Here is a 19405-nt window from a genome sequence, read left to right as displayed (position 1 = left end):
GGTTGTGTAAGGCTTACCTAGGCACGCGGGGCTCTGTCTAGGTGGACTTCTCGTTCCCTAGCTGCTCGTGGGACCGAGATGGAACCCTCGAACTTTTCTTCTTCTCATCCTCCCAGCGGAAAGGGTGGGCCGCTGGTAGGTTCTAACACCCAATCTAACAAGAGGGCTCGTGTAGCCAGTCCTCCTGATACAGTTAGTAGTAACAGAACGCATGCTGCTTCGCAGAATGTGTTTCTTATAATTAAAAGAAAAGATGAGAGTTTCGAAAAAGTTTCACCATTCTATATACAGAAGGGCTTAGAAGGTATTGCTGGAACATTAAAGTCTGTAAAGCGCTTGCGAAATGGCACCTTGCTGGTTGAAACATCTAGCTTCCAGCAAGTCCAGAACCTTTAGAAGGCACAATTTCTTGGGGAGTTTGCGATAGAGACTGAATTTCACAACACCCTGAACTACAGCAAGGGTGTTGTGACTTGCAGAGATCTCGTTGACATTCCCCAAGACGAACTGAAGTCTGAATGGTCCCGGGAAGGAAATGTCGACGTGCAACACGTTATGAAACGGGTGGATGGTGCTCTCATGAAATCTGACTCATTTATCCTTACGTTTAACAGCACCAAATTGCCAGAGCATGTGAAGGCAGGTTTCCTACGTCTCAGTGTACGGCCTTATTACCCTAACCCCATGCGGTGTTTTAAATGCCAACACTTTGGACACACTGCTCTCGGCTGTAAAGGGGAAGCCACTTGTGGAAATGTGGTAAAGCCGCGCATGAGGGAGTTGGTTGCTCCTCTCCTCCCAAGTGTGTCAACTGCTCTGGGGATCACCCTGTGTGGAGTAGGGAATGCAGAGTTTTCCTTGAGGAACGGAAGATCCAGGAACTTAAAACCACCAAACTCATCCCGTATGGTGAGGCAAAAAAAATCTACAAGTCCATGCAGCCGCCCACGTTCGCTGCCTCCTTTTCTTCCGTTCTGAAACAGCCAGTTTTGAAAACCGATGCCGCTACACAAACAGAGGTTGCTACTGTCAGCACTCGCACCTGCGTTTGTCAATGTACGTGTGCTGCTGCCGTTCCTGTGAAGCCTGCTGCTGCCCCCCCCCCCCCGGCCTTCTGACCAGGCCGTGGTAGATGACAACGTGGAACTTCCTGCCCCTTCCCGGGTTCAGTCTTGTGCACTGCCCAGCGCTGCTACACCCCCTACTGCTTCTGAGGTTTTGGTTCCAATGCCACCTCAGGCCAGAAAATCTAAACCAAAGCCAAAGGTAAAGACTCGTCCACTGAAGGAGACTGAAGTTATATGGTCTGCTGATGTTGATGTCATTCTCTCTGACGTCTCTCTCGACTCCTCTTCAGAGGCGATGGAGGTTGATGTCAGACTGGGGCAATCATCTCGCCCCAAAACTGAGCCTCCACCTCTGTTGTGGGCTCTCCTCCCCGACAGAAAGTGAGAACGGTCCTCCCACCCTGATAGATGGCTCCCATTATACAGTGGAACATGAATGGATTCCGGGCACATGTGGAGGAACTGAACCTCCTAGCACGGCAACGCCCCCTGTGCTTGTGTTTACAGGAAACGCATTTAAAACCATCTGATGCTCCTGTACTAAGGGGCTCTACGTTATATCGCAAAGATGACCTGACTGGAGAAAGGGCCAAAGGCGGAGTCGCCGTGTTTGTCAATAATGACCACCACTCCTCTGCTCTCCCCCTGGATATTGACCTGCAAGCAGTTGCAGTTGAAATTCATTCACGTCAGAGGCTTACCTTTTGCTCCCTTTATTTACCCCCTCTGGATGCAATGACCTTAGACGCTCTCACAGATCTTATCGACCAACTCCCCCGCCCATTTCTCCTCCTGGGAGACTTCAATGCCCATCATGTCCTGTGGGGCTCCACTTCTCTTTGCACTCGAGGTCGAATTTTGGAGAGCCTCCTAACATCTCAAGTGTTGTGCATCCTCACCACAGGTACTCCGACTCATTTCTCTACTGCTACTGGGTCATTCTCAGCCATTGACCAATCTTTCTGCTCTCCAACCCTCACTGACTCTGTTCACTGGGAGGTCACTGACGACCTTCACTCCAGCGATCACTTCCCCATCCGCATTCATCTCCTGGATGGTGTATTGCTGGAGCGGAGGCCGCCATCGTGGATGACTGGCAGAGCTAACTGGCCACTGTTCACACGGTTGGCTGTCTTTGAACGCCACAACAGCGTACAGGAATGGGTGGATCACATCACACTTGTGATCCATCATGCTGCTGACCTGTCCATACCACAGTCTTCTGGCCCTCTTAAGCGGCGCCTTGTGCCTTGGTGGACAGAAGAGTGCCGTTCAGCCATCCGGGACAGGCGTGCGGCTCTTCGCCGATTTAAGTGCCGCCCAACAGCGGTCAATCTTACCGCCTTTCGAATCGCGAGAGCCAGGGCACGCCGTGTCATTAAAGAGAGCAAGAAAAGGTCATGGCAGGACTTCCTGGACTCCATCAACCGTTCCACTTGTTCCACAAAAGTATGGGAAGCCATCCGGAGGATTTCCGGTAAACGTAGCCGTTTACCAATAGCTGCAGTCCTGAACCAGGGATGCCTCCAAACGACACCCAGAGCCATTGCTCAGACGCTGGCAGAGCATTTTGCACAAAGTACTGCCACTGCAACCCAGGATCCAGTGTTTCGTCGCTACCGCGCGACTGTCGAAAGAGCGAACTTGGACTTTCAGTCGAACAGTTCTGAGGCCTACAACTCCCCTTTCTCCATGTGGGAACTTGAATCGGCACTTACTGAGACTTCTGACACGGCACCAGGTTACGACCGCATCCGGTACTCCATGCTTCGACATCTGCCAGCGGCGTCAAAGGAAAACCTCCTCGAATGTTTTGATCTCATATGGCAGACACGAGTGTTCCCCACCTCGTGGAGGGAGACAATCCTCATCCCTCTCCTCAAACCAGGAAAGGACCGCACATGTCCCGGTATTTATCGTAGTATCGCCTTGACAAGCTGTGTCGGAAAGACCCTGGAGAGGATGGTTAACCGTCGTCTGGTCTGGCTGTTAGAGACCAGACAGCTCCTTAGCCGCTTTCAATGTGGATTCCGAAAATTTCGGTCCACGGTCGACAACCTGACCCTCCTAGACGCGGCTGTTCAGCAGGCTTTCCTCCGTCAGCATCACTGTATCGGTATCTTCTTTGATATGAGTAAGGCATATGATATTACTTGGAGACACTGTATTCTTGCACAACTGCATCAATGGGGCTTTCGTGGCCGCCTCCCCATTTTCATTCGGTCTTTCCTGTCTCAGCGGTTTTTTCAGACCCGCGTTGGTAGTACACTGTCTGATCGCTTTGAGCAAGAGAACGGTGTCCCCCAGGGCAGTGTTTTAAGCGTTACCCTCTTTGCCATAGCCATTAACAGTATAACGTCTACAGTGAGGAGTCCAGTACAGTGCTCCTTGTTTGTGGACGACTTTGCAGTTTTCTGTTCCTCCTCGAGTGTTACAACCGTGAGCAGTCAGTTGCAGCTAACAGTGCGGCGGTTAGAGGAGTGGGCTGCAAAGACGGGTTTTCGGTTTTCTGCCGATAAGTGTGTTTGTGTTCATTTTAATCGTTCTCGTCGTCTTTTTACTTTGCCTGCCTTGCATATGGGGGATACTGTCCTACACTGTAGAGAGACAGTGCGGTTTCTGGGCCTAATTTTTGACTCCAGGTTGTCATGGCTGCCACACCTACGTGACTTGAAAGCCAGAACCCTGAAGGCACTGAACATCCTCAAGTGTCTCTGCCACAGGTCTTGGGGAGCGGACAGGGCGCGTCTCCTTCAGTTTTATCGAGCTTTTGTGCGTTCACGGCTGGACTATGGGTGCACAGTGTATGGGTCAGCAAGGCCGTCTTATTTGCAGATCCTTGACGCTGTTCACCATGCTGGGATTCGACTGGCCACGGGTGCGTATCGGACCAGTCCCGTACCCAGCCTCTGTGCTGAGGCTGGTGAACCGCCACTTACCATCCGGCGGCAGCTCCTACTGGTTCGCCAGGCTTGTAAGTTTCTTGCAGCTCCCAGTTCGCCTGCTCACCATCTTGTTGCCCATCCACCTCTGGACCGCCTTTTTTCCCGCCGTCCCCGGGCTACGTTGCCGTTTGGGATCCGTGTGCAACGTGTGCTAGAGTCCCTCGGTGTGAAGTCTGTACAACCCCAAATCCAGGGTTTTAACCGCCTGCCACCCTGGTTTCTGAAGAGGCCCGGAGTGGTCTTAAATTTATTGCAGTACAAGAGAGATTGCACTCCTGCCACCGTTTTTAATGCAGCATTTTCTGCCATTTTATCTGAGCACCACGACTATGTAGCTGTTTTTACGGATGGGTCGAAACAAGAGGATTCCGTTGGTTGCTCTGTTGTTTTTCCGGATCGTGTCCTCCAGGTCCGACTGCCTCAGACTTTTACTGTCTTTGATGCAGAATTGTCTGCGATCTTGCTGGCACTGGAGCAGATGAGACATTCTTCCTCTCCTAAATTTCTTGTCTGTTCCGTTTCACTCAGTGCTCTTCACTCATTGCAACGTTTGTATCCGGCAGACAAAATAGTCCAGACCATCCAGGATGTCCTCCTCCGACTACAGCGACTGGGGAAGGTTGTAGCTTTCTGCTGAGTTCCGGGGCATGTCGGCATTACTGGGAATGAAAGAGCAGATCTCGCAGCCAAGGAGGCGTGTCTCGATCCACAAGTATCTCAGTGTGCTATCCCCCTGCACGCACTCACCTCGCTGTTGAGCTCACGAGTGATGCGTCGGTGGGAGGATGAGTGGCTGGAAGTGACTGACAATAAGCTCCGTTTAGTCAAGCCCACAACGCGTGTGTGGTGTACTTCCTTCCATCTCCGTAGACGGGACGAGGTTCTCCTCACTCGGCTTCGGATAGGCCACACTACTATGACGCATGACTTCCTGCTCCGGCGAGAGGACCCTCCAATGTGTGGTGCTTGCGGCGTCCAGGTCACTGTGCGCCACGTTTTATTGGACTGCATTTTATTTTCTGACCAGCGGGCCGCGGCTGACTAGCCAGGGAACCTGCCATCTCTTTTAGGCAACACTCGGACGAATGTGGTTAAAGTTTTAAAGTTCTGTGCCATGTTAAATGTTTTTACAAAGATTTTAGGGAGAGGATTTTAATTTGCTCACTGTGTGACAAGCTCGTCCATATTTTATGTAAGTGGCCACCCAATGACAATTTCCTGTGGCATTCTTGTTGCAATGTTTTCCCTTTCCTTACGTTTTACTTTCTTATGTAGCATTTACCTTCTTTTCCTGTTTCTTTGCGTGTGTGCTTCAGTTTTATTAGGTCTGTCCACATTCGTTCCTTTTAATGTGTGTCAGGGCGCTGAAGACCTCGACATTGAGCGCCCATAAGCCCCAACACACACACACACGACGGTCGGCTGGCGGTGACTGGAGATAGCAGGCGCCGTAGTGACCCGGTGTATAGCAGGGTCTCAGTGCGAACTCGGCCAATTACACGGCGTCTGGACCCCTTAGCAGGCGGTCCTATGTAGATGTCGGTGGGCCGATAGAGACCTCACTGCGGAGGCTGACACCATGACGGACGCCATCTCGTTGATGGATGACAAGCCTGGCCGGACGTCCAGGACTTACAAGTGCCGAAGTAGTTTTTTTTTTTTTTTGTGGTGTTGCTGCTGCAGGTTCAAATACACTGTGTGCCAAAGTGTCGCTGGTTTCGGTAACTAGCTGTGCACTGACCGGAATACATGCGACGACACACAGGGTGTGCCGTGACGCAATGCCCTGCCAGCGTATTGCGGTATGTGGCTCTTTACGACATCGAGCCCTCCCGCATAAGCCTGTACCATTAGACACTAGATGTCAAATAGCGATATCCCTGAACCTGGATTTGAAGAGGTAAGTGATCGAATGTAATGAACAAAGTGTATTGGGTAGAAGTACAGAGGAACGACAAGTCGACTGAGGATTTAGGGAAACGGAGACAGCCGCGCAGGATTAGCCGAGCGGTCTAGGGCGCTGCAGTCATGGACTGTGCGGCTGGTCCCGGCAGAGGTTCGAGTCCTCCCTCGGGCATGGATGTGTGTGTTTGTCCTTAGGATAATTTAGGTTAAGTAGTGTGTAAGCTTAGGGACTGATGACATTAGCAGTTAAGTCCCATACGGTTTCACACACATTTGAACATTTGATACCGAGACACTCAAATGCGTTGAGCTAATATTAGAATATGCGGAAAAAATTTGTTTGGGTGTACGAATGTTCTGACTGTTATGAAAATGAGTACCACCGTGAAGAAGAAATGAATGAAAACAGAAACGCGAAAGAATATGACCGATTATTTTCCAAATGCAACTGGAACCTAGTAATATGGAATAGATTTCCGGCAAACAACGTGTCTGTAATTTAGTGTGCTTTCAAATGTTGCATTTAGCATGTTTTGTAATTACAGTAAAGGGCACTTTCCGGGGACATGTGTATTGTGTATTATTACGGGTACGTATTACGGCAGATAATCGGAAGTTTGCTGTACTCGGAGAATATCGCTTAACAGTGTCACAAATTATGTATAAAAAGTCCTGCAGGTGTATAAAAGAGCTTTAATGTTAATGTGTGTGTCCATCAGAGAGCGCCTAAAGTCCCTTGTTTGGTGCTGTAATGAATTATTTAACTGCAGAGATATACAGACAGCAAAAAAACCTTTGCACCACCTCGATTCCGAGAGTTCTGGAACCTGTACAGAAAATTGGAATAGAGATCAACATAAACATCATTTCCGCCCTCTTCATTGCTCACGAAAACGACACATTCCATGTAGTACCACCATACAGCGACACCTTCAGAGATGGTGGTCCAGATTGCTATACACATCGGTACCTCTAATACCCAATAGCACGTCCTCTTGCATTGACGCATGCCTGTATTCGTCGTGGCATACTATCCACTAGTTCATCAAGGCACTGTTGGCCTCGATTGTCCCACTCCTCAGCGGCGATTCGGTGTAGATCCTTCAGAGTGGTTGGTGGATCATGTCGTCCATAAACAGCTCTTTTCAATCTATCCCAGGCATGTTCGATAGGTTTCATGTCTGGAGAACATGCTGGGCACTCTAGCCGAGTGATGTCGTTATCCAAAAGGAAGTCGTTCACAAGATGTGCACGATGGCGGCGCGAATTGTCGTCCATGATAACAAATGCCTCGCCAATATGCTGCCGATATGGTTGCACTATCGGTCGGAGGATGGCATTCACGTATCGTACAGCCGTTACGCGCCTTCCATGACAATCAGCGGCGTACGTCGGCCCCACACAATGCCACCTCAAAACATCAGGGAACCACCATCTTACTGCACTCGCTGGACATTGCGTCTAAGGCGTTCAGCCTAAGGGGGTTGCCTCCAAACACGTCTCCGACGATTGTCTGGTTGAAAGCATATGTGACACATATCGATGAAGAGGAAGTGATGCCAATCCTGAGCGGTCCATCTGCACCACGCTGCATGGTGTCGTGGTTGCATAGATGGACCTCGTTATGGACGTCGGGAGTGAAGTTGCGCATCATGAAGCCTACTGCGCAAAGTTTGAGTCGTAACACGACGTCCTGTGGCTACACTAAAAGCATTATTCAACATGGTGGCGTTGCTGTCAGGGTTCCTCCATAATCCGTAGGTAGTGGTCATTCACTGCAGTAGTAGCCCTTGGGCAGTCTGAGCGAGGCATGTCATCAACAGTTCCTGTCTCTCTGTATCTCCTGTCTCCTCCATGTCTGAACAACATCGCTTTGGTTCACTCCGAGACCTGGACGCTTCTTTGTTGAGAGCCGTTGCTGGCACAAAGTAATAATGTGGACGCGATCGAACCGCGGTATTGACCGTCTAGGCATGGTTGAACTACAGACAACACGAGCCGTGTACCTCCTTCCTGGTGGAATGACTGGAACTGATCGGCTATAGGACCGCCTCCGTCGAATAGCCGCTGCTCATGCATGGTTGTTTACATCCTTGGACGGGTTTAGTGACATCTCTGAACAAAGGGACTGTGCCTGTGATAAAATATCCACAGTCAACGTGTATGTTCAGGAGTTCTGGGAACCGGGGTGATGCAAAATTTTTTTTGATGTGTGTAGATACAATGTCCTAAAATCTTTTGTATGCCAATAAAGTAACATTATCTCTCATTATGTACAAGATATTCAAGAAACCCCTGAGGACTGGTCGAAGGCATTTGAAATAAATGGCCTACGCGTCAGTACAACAATAACCGAGTACATGATATGCAACTTCAGCCTCTGTGCCACCCAAACTGTTGATATCGACCTTGATAACGTCACACTTCCAAGGGTAAAGTTTTAAAGTATCTGTGATCAGTGAAAATATAGTAAGGTTCAGCTGAAATAGATAAATCGCACAGAATAATGGCGATGGAACAAGTGGCACAGTTTTTCAGGAGTTCTGTGCGATGCAAACAAGCGCATAAAACCTAGAGACAGAGTTCTTAAGACAGCTGTAAGAATAACGGTAGTACTATTGTATGTCAGTGAAGTCTCGGCATCAAAAAAGACTCAAAAAGCTCCATAAGTTGAAATTTGCATGTTACAGTGCGCGGGATGAGTAACACTGAAAGACGAAGTGCGCAGTGAATTCATAAGATGTAGTTTTAAAGCCGTCCCCCTGAATGTAAAACCCTCAGAATCCAGGCTGAGATGGTACAATCACATAACACGAAGACCTGATGGTCATGTCGAGGGAAAGTGCCTTTCCCGGTTACAAAGAGAAGAGGCAGAGGAAACCACAAACCAGCTGGCTGATGACTACCCAAATTGCTAGGAAGAAGCTAAGCCTTAGTGACGATGGTGCATACCAGGGTGATTGCTGGCGCAGCACAATTAGGAAAGCCGGCCCCAAGTAACGGAAAAATCTAGGACAAAGAAGACCTCTGATATTTTGTCGATGAAATTCGGCTTCACCACGTATAGCGAGACTAGGGTGCTGTGGTAGACAAACGAGGACGTGGACCGAGGCCGGTCTCTCTGTCATCCTCTCCCTTTGTGTAGCCGCATAGTTGAGCCTTGCGGTCCCTCTTGTCCTTGAAATCGTGTGGCGGGCGCACCTGCGCGGCTGGGTATGATATCGCGATGTTGCGGCTAAGTAGGCACAGAGGTAATGGCCGGGCCGGGGTTAAAGAGGAGCTGCTATGCGGCCAGCTGGCCTCCATTCGGAGCGGGGGGCCATTCACAAGTCGGGCCAGGGCTATTTATAGCCGGGGTGCGCGCCAGACGCCTTCGCGCGGTACCCGCCAGTCTGCAGCTGCCGCAATCTGGGAGCCGCGGCTCTTCCTCTCAACTCCCTGCGGGGCTGAGCTGGCGCGGCCACCCAGCCGCCTCCACGTCAAATATCCGTTCGCAAATGCCACCTTCACTTAACGGTACTGCTTCCGTCTAAGTACCTCCGGACTGACTGTGCTTAAAATATATTCACGAAGTCTCTTGCGGTGGATTTCATATAAACAAAGTTCAGGGTTAACTTGGGTTAAACTGCTATACAATTTCAAGCTTTTAGACACTATCCTCCGCTACCTTCCAAAAAGCATTCGACCGGTACTACACCAATGTTTATTAACAAAAATTTTAAGACGTAAGCGGTATTTTATAAAAATATGTGATTAGATTGTGGGTTTCTTGATAGAAAGGAAGGACAAGCAACTTCTCTGTTAATTTTATATATTAATTAATTGAGTTATGCTAATGATCCTGCACTGATAACAAATAATGAGAATAATTTACAAAGTTTACTTCACCAATTTAACAAATCAGCTAAGCAATATGACACAGAAATCTCATCTAAAGACCCTAAGATTGTGGTAACATCAAAAGTACCTGTACAATGTAAATTAAAAGTAGATGGTGCGTCAGTTGACCAACTGACGAACTTTAATCATGTAGGGGCTGTTATCAAAATGGTTCAAATGGCTCTGAGCACTATGGGACTTAACTTCCGAGGTCATCAGTCCCCCAGAACTTAGGACTACTTAAACCTAACTAACCTCAGGATATCACACACATCCATGCCCGAGGCAGGATTCGAACCTGCGACCGTAGCGGTCGCGCGGTTCCATACTGTAGCGCCTAGTACCGCTCGGCCACCTCGGCCGGCGGCTGTTATCACCAGTTATGAATATTTAATCACGAAAATGAAAAATTAAGTGACAAATGCAGTAGGGGTAGCTGCATGCCTGCAAAATACTATTTGGCGAAACAAATTTATCATAACTGAGGGGAAAATAAAAACATGTAAAACAATGGTGCATCCTGTTTTGACATATGCAGCAGAAACTAGAGCGGAAAAGAGAAAGATAAAACAATAATTAATGGCAGTGGGAATAAAGGTACTAAGACCAAGGAGTAACGATGTGGCACAAAAGAGCAAATGTGTATACAACAGAACAGCGTGGAATAAAAGATATAAATAACTGGATGAAGACCAGAAAATCAAATTGGAAAGATCATGTGAAAATTAAGGGAAATGACTATCCAGACGACCATCCAAGAGATGGGACAACAGTTGGTCTTGTACATCCATGGAATGAAGTATCTAATAGGGGCAGTCCTGGTCAGCATAGGGTAAATAGTAGCTGAGTACCTGGTGTTCCATGGATATGTATTTACCTCTCCTTCTCCCTCTCTCTCTCCATCCCTTGTTCCCCCCCCCTCTCTCTCTCCACTCCTCCACCCCCTCTCTATGTCCATGTCCTCCGCCACCCACTCTCTCTCCTCTCCTCCTAATCCTCTGACGGTCCATCTCTTCCTTTTTCCTTTCTCTGTCTATTTATTCCTCCCCCTCTCTCTGTCCACCTCTTCCTCTCCCTTTCTCTGCTCATCTCTACCTTCCCCTGTCTCTGTCCATCTCCTTTTCTTTCCTTTCTCTGTCCATTCCCTCCTGTACTCCTTCTGTTTGTCATTTCCCCCTTCCCTCTCTCTATTCATCTCTTCCTCCCTCTGTCTGTGTCCATCTACTCATTTCCCATCTCTCTGCCCATCATCTCCTCTCCCTTCCTCTATTACCCCCACCCGAATAGGAGACGTGATGGTTCTTACTGTAACATTACTCAACGTAGGCGAGTTGTTCGGCCACCTAGGATTGGTAGTAGATGGATTTCCCTGTGGGGCTGAACACTAGCACACAGGCATAGGGCTGAGGGTGCACCATGGCCAGCCCAGCTGAAGTGATTGTTGCTGGTCAGCCCAAGTACAAAGTTGGGGAACACAGGGCAGGAAGTACGTAAGCCCCAGAGCATGTGGACAGCAGACGCTTGCTTAGCTGGAATGCAGAGAATGCACCAGAAATGGTGGAGTGTAAGACAATCTGAAGGGCGGCTTATTGCAGCTCTTAGAAATTATATAATAAATCATAGTTACGTAATAAAGTAAATCTGAAAACATCTAAAATCTCGGATAAATGAGGTGCACCTAATGAAACAATAATATTGTTTGTGACTTAAAAACTACACAAGTTAGTAATTTACAGTGACTAAATATTTTCACAATGAACCTTAGACTTCAGAACTTTTAAATGCTTCATGAGATTTCAACAAACAATGTCTCAGATGTCAGCACTGCGCTATAGCTATCATCCCTGAAATCTATGTATGTGTATCTATTTTATTTATTGAATTTTATATCTTTTTCTTTATGCAAATGTTTGTTGGAACATCATAGCCTCCACAATAACACAGCAACTGAATGCAGCTTGAATACCTCATATCTTATCATACTTGTGTTGTTATGTGTTGTTTGTTGTTACTATTCTGTCATGTGGTAGGCCCTTTCCCTTCCTTCTGAATGCAGCACAGAGAACCAACTTAAGGATCATATAGTACTTTGAAAATCCAATCGCAGTGTCAAATTCCCGATTGATCAATTTATTGTTTCCAATAGTGGTTTGCAAGCACGCATCTGACCAGCCCCTCCCGCAAATTGTTTAATGGTATAGCATGCAGCTGAGCCGAAATTTGATATTTTCAGCTACCTCCAACATAATGGACTTTCTACCAAATGACCAAACTGTACCAGTATTCACCAATAGGAGGCAAGGCCAAAAAATACGGAAGGGGGAAGAGTGGGGTTTTAAAACCGGCCAGTTGCGGCATGAAGATACAAGTTCTAGTATCCACCAATAGGATGCATGGAGAAACTGGCCGCACACAAAGGGTATCGAATTACTGAATTAGTCAACCAATCTGACAGAATGAGGGAATAGTTGTGCAGGACAAAGATGGGGTTAGTGTGGCACAAGACAGACACTACCTACTTCTTCTGAAATGTCTTTGTTACATTTAATGCAGGTTTCCATAACAGTGGAAGTATGAGAACAAGGGGATGTACTGACAACCAAGGCCAGGTCTGCATGAGTGGCGAGGGGAGCCAGGGGAGGGAGATGAGTGGGAGGAGGGGTGGGGGGGAGTGACATCTCGGTCTGTGTCTGTTTCCATACGTTGGTTCCCACAAACATGAAGCACCCTCTCGAGAAAGAAAGAGAGAGCATGTGTTTCGACAGGATTTCTCAGGTATCAATATCGAAGGGCTACTGCCATCTAACGCTTCTGTGCATGATTAGCACGAGCGGCTGGCGCTGCGGCAGCCGACAGCAGTCGCGCGGCCACGAGCAGCGTACGGCCTGCACTAGTGGGGATACGCAAAGGGGCCAGCCCCACGAAGGGGTCGGGTCGTGAGCGCACAATGCCTCGCAGTCAGTGCGAAAGATTTTTAACAATGTAATTAAGTATGATGAGTTATGTTGATGGTATTACTTGCGTGATTAGAATAAAACAGAGATCGATTTAATTACTTCTTTTCGATGAATTTTACAAGACCTGCACGTTCCCATATAGCAGAGAATGATGAGCAAGAGAGATCTAACCTCTGTGAACTGAATTTTATAAATACACAGTGAATCCTTTACTGTGTGACTGAATTTCCTGTCGTGAGATCCTTCCTCTCCAGCAGAGACTGATTCCTTTTCTCGTCAATTTCCCATTGGGGAAGAGGAGAGGGGTTGTTGGTGGGAGGGGATTAATTAATTTATTGGTTTAATTAATTAGTCAATCAAACTTTCAACATAATTCTCTGGTATCATCTACTTCAATTACAAATGTTAGAGTAGAACCCTTTTGTTAGTTACACATTTACCTTTTATTTAATATTTCTATTTATTTCATTAATTAGAGATTACGACCAGTGCATAGACTATTTGACTGCAGGATCATAGCTACAAATTATTACTTGTAGCAAGTTAGCTGCTGGGCATGAAAGAATACTTGTGTGGATCGACCTTACCATATTAGCGAGCTATTCATTTTAAACATAGCCATGCAACCCAATTACCTACGGTATGAGCACATGAGGTAAAGTCGAAATTGGTTTGCTTGTGTGGAGTGCTGGTTAAAGAAAGAGCTACACGGCAGAATATCCACTAGATTAAATCGCATTACCCCACAGTATTTCTTTCCAGATTGTAACTAATGGGTGGACCAGATTTGTTACCTGTGGCTTTGCTCACGTATGCACATGTTAAACATATTTCAACTATATGTAAAATATTTCATACGTATTTGAACACATACGAGAGAGTTGTTAGTAGAGGTCCGTCTGGTAAGAGCCACGGAGTCACCTGACTGTCAGTGTGCGATTACTTTGTGTGAGGAGCTCTTAAGTCTAATGTGTATCGCAACAACCCTCACAATCTTTAAGAACCGCAGTAGAATATTTCGGATGAGGTTACAGCAATTTCAGCAGTCCAGCTTCGATCCACTTTCAGCATTTTGCTGACCTGGGCCCAAAAGTGCCAAGAGATGAATGGTGGTCATTTTCAACATCTGCTACAGTCCGGTTAGGACTGTATTTCCTTTCCTTTGCTTTGTTTCTTTGTACCCTGGAACTGTGTTCTCCGGGCCGTTTTTATTTTCCCCACCCTGTGTGTATGGATGATGTGACAGACAATAGTAACGTTAGACAATATGGAGATGATGCAAAAAATGGTTCAAATGGCTCTGAGCACTATGGGACTTAACATCTGAGGTCATCAGTCCCCTAGAACTTAGAACTACTTAAACCTAACTAACCTAAGGACATCACACACATCCATGCCCGAGGCAGGATTCGAACCTGCGACCGTAGCGGTCGCGCGGTTCCAGACTGAAGCGCCTTTAACCGCGTGGCCACACCGGCCGGCGGAGATGATGCACTTATCCATAAAGAATTACTACCTGAAGAAATCTGCACAAATATCCAGTCATATCTTGATAATAATTGAACAAGGTGAAAAAATGGCGACTTGCTTCAAGACTATGGAAATTTAAAATTGTTCACTTCACAAAATGAAACAAAAAAAATTAGCATCCTACGACTACAATATCAGCGAGTTGCAGTTTTCGACAGTGTTGGGCCACAGTCATGCAATATTTTTTAATAGGGTAAGCCGCCATTTGAGTATGTGGTATTATATTTATCTTCTGTAGTATCTAGATTTCACATTTTATACCATTCTCAAGCATAATGTTAAAAGTTGTCAGGCCATTATTATGTCATATCTGTTACGGCAGTGCCTTTGCAGATATGGCATAATAATGATCTTTTAGCATTGTACTAGAGAATGGCATAAAAGCTGACATCTGGTTCTAACAGAACATAAATATAGTAATACACAGTCAATTTGCGCTTTACCCTTAAAAAACTCAATGAGTTACAACTGGCATCAGTAAACTCATCCAAATACTTGTGGGTAGCAATTTGTAGGGATATGAAACTGAACGATCACTTCGGTCAGTCGTAGGTAAAGCAAGTAGCAGGCTTCGAATCACTAGTACGATACACGATACACGATACTGATTACAAAACTTATGTGCGTCTCTTCTTAGAAAACTACTCACTTCAGTGAAACATAAACCAGTCAGGACCAACAGGCGATACTGAGTATATGCGAAGGAGGGGAGAATGAATTGTCACACGTTTTTTGATCCACGGGTGAACGTCAGCTAACTGGTAGACGCTTCAAGACAGACCCCAGTTACCTCGGGAAAGTTACAAAGTTTAAGACCCAGTATCACGTGAAGCATCTAGAAATATAATTCAGCCCCCTATGTATCGCTCCCGTACAGACACGAAAATAAGATTAGACTAATTATATTGTACACAGAGGAATTTAAGAAGTCATTGATCCCACGCTCTACACGCGACTGGAACAGGAAGAATCCCCAACAAGTGCTACAATGCTGACCTGGAGCATTGGATGGCAACACCCTTCAAGTGAGAGACGTTAAGATAATGCCCATGAGCGATAAAAGCAATCCGACTGCAACATTAGTCGTGGCGTAAGAAATTAGTTACATCATTTTAACAACTAAGGGCAATCATGAAGTGATACGAAATAAACGGAACTCATCAAATACGGAAGGGAATCGACGACTGTGTTAAGGAGAAGTGCAGTACATAAGCATATACAAGACCTCAGAGCGGTCTGTTCTTGACTATTGTTCCAGTGTCGGGAAACATGCTACTAAAATCGTAAGACCGCGGTATATGCAATACGATAGATTAACAGAGTTGCTCCGGGATCGATCTTTGAAGAAAAGGTGATATTGTTCTCCAGAAATTAAGCAATCTGGTATTCGAGGTACATTGCGCAATAGTTCCTCTGGCGCCATTATTCGTCTCTGTAGGGATGAGGTGAATAACTAAGAGTAGCAAGAGTACTGAGCCAGTCATGTTTCCCTCTCTCCGCACGCGAATGGAATAGCATATGGATATCAGTGCGCAGTATCTTCAGCATCCACTTCATAGTGAGTTGCCCATTTAACAGGTGAAGTAGGTATGTAGTGGTGCCGTCTCCGAGAAGGTCATCGCCCTCTGTTAAGAAGGAGGGCAATATAAGGTGTATCGTTCCGTCAATGAGCCGGCCGCTGTGGCTTAGCGGTTCTAGCCGCTTCAGTCTGGAACCGCGCGACCGCTACGGCCGCAGTATCGAATCCTGCCTCTGGCATGGGTGTGTGTGATGTCCTTAGGTTAGTTAGGTTTAAGTATTCTAAGTTCTAGGGGACTGAAGACCTCAGATGTTAAGTCCCATACTGCTCAGAGCCATGAAAACCATCCGTCAATGGCGAGGTCATTAAGGACAGACACTCTCAGAAAACGCACACTATCGCCCCCCGGAGTGTGCAGAATGGAAAGGAAAAGAAAGGAACACACCGTAGTATACCAAAAATAATAATATATTCATTTTGTCCAAGTTGGATAAGATGTCGTGGTTGTAAAACTCATTGTCAAAACTTTTTTTTTAACTCTCGTTAATTATTCACTCATTTTACTGTCTGATCGTTTTTCTTAATTTTATAATATTTGCATACTATATGTGGGAAACGCTCTCCAGCGTGTGTGCAAAAAAAATCTCAACTTTCTGGCCTCAATAGCTTTGCTTCCTAAGAGGCATAGGAAAAAAGTGTTCGAGGTGTACAAAGTTAGAGATAATAGAAACGATACCTTTCATTACTTATACTAAGTATGGCTGTATGATAACGGGACTGATGCTGCCACAGAGCAAGAAGGCATGTGCCAAAGTAGCGACCTATAGCTGTGAAGCGTGAAGCTCTCTCAGTCGAAGGCGGCATCTCTGGTGTCTGTAGAGAAATAAGTGTGGCCGTGGCCTTCGTTTGTATACAAGCTGTTATTTTGTTTTGTCTGAAAACCGATAAGTGTAATAAAAGAGCAACAAATTGTTGTGAAGTTTCACATGAAATTTGGAAAAACTGCTACTGAAATCTATCTTTTACTACAAGAAATGTATAGCGAAGACTGATTATCACGTACATGAGCTTTTGAGTGGTTTAACCGCTTCGAAGACCACCGAGAAGACGTTGAAGATGACTCACACCCGAGACGACTTTCAACATTAACAAAAGATGAAAATATCGAAAACGTTGGTAATATGGATCGATCTGCCGGTCGGAAGAGTATTCGATCGATTGCTGGAACAGTAGAAATTGACAAAGTATAAGTAAACTCAAAGTTATCTTGACTTCTTGGAAAGAATTATAACATATTATGAATCTTGGTTTTTGGCTTCTGATCCAAACACTAAGCGCCAGTCCATGCATTAGTAGGGTCCAACTTCATTGAGAGCGAAAAAATTTCAAATGAGCAAATCAAGACTGAAAGCGAAGGTGATTCATGGAACTGTATATTTTCTCAGGATTCTTGAAGGTCAAACTATTAATCAGTATTACTACCTTGAGGTTTGCTCAACTCTGTGAGGAAATAGGAAAAGATACTACCAGAATTTTGAAAGAGCAAGTCACGGATTCTGCATCAAGACGAAGTAAAGAAGACGAAGTAAACATTCCAGAATTCGAAACCACAACAGCTGTTAGCCAGAGCGACATAAAAGTAGATACGTTAGGTGTTGAGAAACAACTCAAATCACTTAAGAAAGGCAAGTCTTCTGGTCCAGATGATATACCAATCAGGTTGATTGCAGACACATAGGCGCCTTTCTTAGCAATCATATACACTACTGGCCATTAAAATTGCTACACCAAGAAGAAATGCAGATGATACACGGGTAGTCATTGGACAAATATATTAAACTAGAACTGACACGTGATTACATTTTCACGCAATTTGGGTGCATAGATCCTGAGAAATCAGTACCCAGAGCAACCACCTCTGGCAGAAATAACAGCCTTGATACGCCTGGGCATTGAGTCAAACAGAGCTTGGATGGCGTTTACAGGTACAGCTGCACATGCGGCTTCAACACGATATCACAGTTCATCAAGCGTAGTGACTGGCGTATTGTGACGAGCCAGTTGCTCGGCCACCATTGACCAGACGTTTTCAGTTGGTGAGAGATCTGGAGAATGTGCTGGCCATGGCAGCAGTCGAACATTTTCCGTATCCAGAGAGGCCCGTACAGGACCTGCAACACGCGATCGTGCATTATCCTGCTGAAATGTAGGGTTTCGCAGAGATCGAATGAAGGGTAGAGCCACGGGTCGTAACACATCTGAAATGTAACGTCCACTGTTCAAAGTGCCGTCAATGCGAACAAGAGGTGACCGAGAAGTGTAACCAATGGCACCCTATACCATCACGCTGGGTGATACGCCAGTATGGCGATGACGAATACACGCTTCCACTGTGCGTTCACCGCGATGTCGCCAAACACGGATGCGACCATCATGATGCTGTAAACAGAATCTGTATTCATCCGAAAAAATGACGTTTTACCATTCGTGCACCCAGGTTCGTCGTTGAGCACACCATCGCAGGCGCTCCTATCTGTGATGCAGCGTCAAGAGTAACCGCAGCCATGGTCTCCGAGCTGATAGTCCATGCTGGTGCAAACGACGTCGAACTGTTCGTGCAGATGGTTGTTGTCTTGCAGACGTCGCCGTCTGTTGACTCAGGGATCGAGACGTGGCTGCACGATCCGTTACAGCCATGTGGATAAGATGTCTGTCATCTCGACTGTTAGTGATACGAGGCCTTTGGGATCCAGCACGGTGTTCCGTATTACCCTCCTGAATCCACCGATTCCATATTCTGCTAACAGTCATTGGATCTCGACCAAAGCGAGCAGCAATGTCGCGATACGATAAACCGCAATCGCGATAGGCTACAGTCCGACCTTTATCAAAGTCGGAAACGTGATGGTACGCATTTCTCCTCCTTACACGAGGCATCACAACAACGTTTCAACAGGCAACGCCGGTGAACTGCTGTTTGTGTATGAGAAATCGGTTGGAAACTTTCCTCAAGTCAGCACGTTGTAGGTATCACCAGCGGCGCCAACCTTGTGTGAATGCTCTGAAAAGCGAATCATTTGCACATCACAGCATCTTCTTCCTGTCGGTTAAATTTCGCGTCTGTAGCACGTCATCTTCGTGGTGTAGCAATTTTAATGGCCAGTAGTGTACAACCGCTCACTTGACGAAAGGTCTGTTCCTGAAGACTGTAAAGTAGCACAGGTCACACCAATATTCAAGAAAGAAAATAGGACTAACCCACTGAATTACAGTCCTATATCACTGACCTCAATTTGCAGTAGGATTTTGGAGCATATACTGTACTCGAACATGATGAATCGCCTTGAAGAAAATGACTTATTGATACATAACCAACACGTGCTGTCGACGAGGGGTCTCAGATCGATTCCATGTTCCTAGATTTCCACAAGGCTTTTGATACCGTTCCTCACAAGCGACTATTAATCAAATTGCGTGCATATATGGAGTATCGTCTCAATTGTGTGACTGGATTCGTGATTTCCTCTTAAAGAGGTCACAGTTCGGAGTGATAGACGGTAAATCATGGAGTAGAACAGAACTGTTATCTGGCATTCCGCAACG

The sequence above is a fragment of the Schistocerca cancellata genome, chromosome 4, assembly GCF_023864275.1.
Source record: "Schistocerca cancellata isolate TAMUIC-IGC-003103 chromosome 4, iqSchCanc2.1, whole genome shotgun sequence".
In the NCBI taxonomy this organism is placed as follows: domain Eukaryota; kingdom Metazoa; phylum Arthropoda; class Insecta; order Orthoptera; family Acrididae; genus Schistocerca; species Schistocerca cancellata.
The sequence above is the reverse complement of the archived record's forward strand: the minus strand, read 5'-3'. Positions refer to the sequence as shown.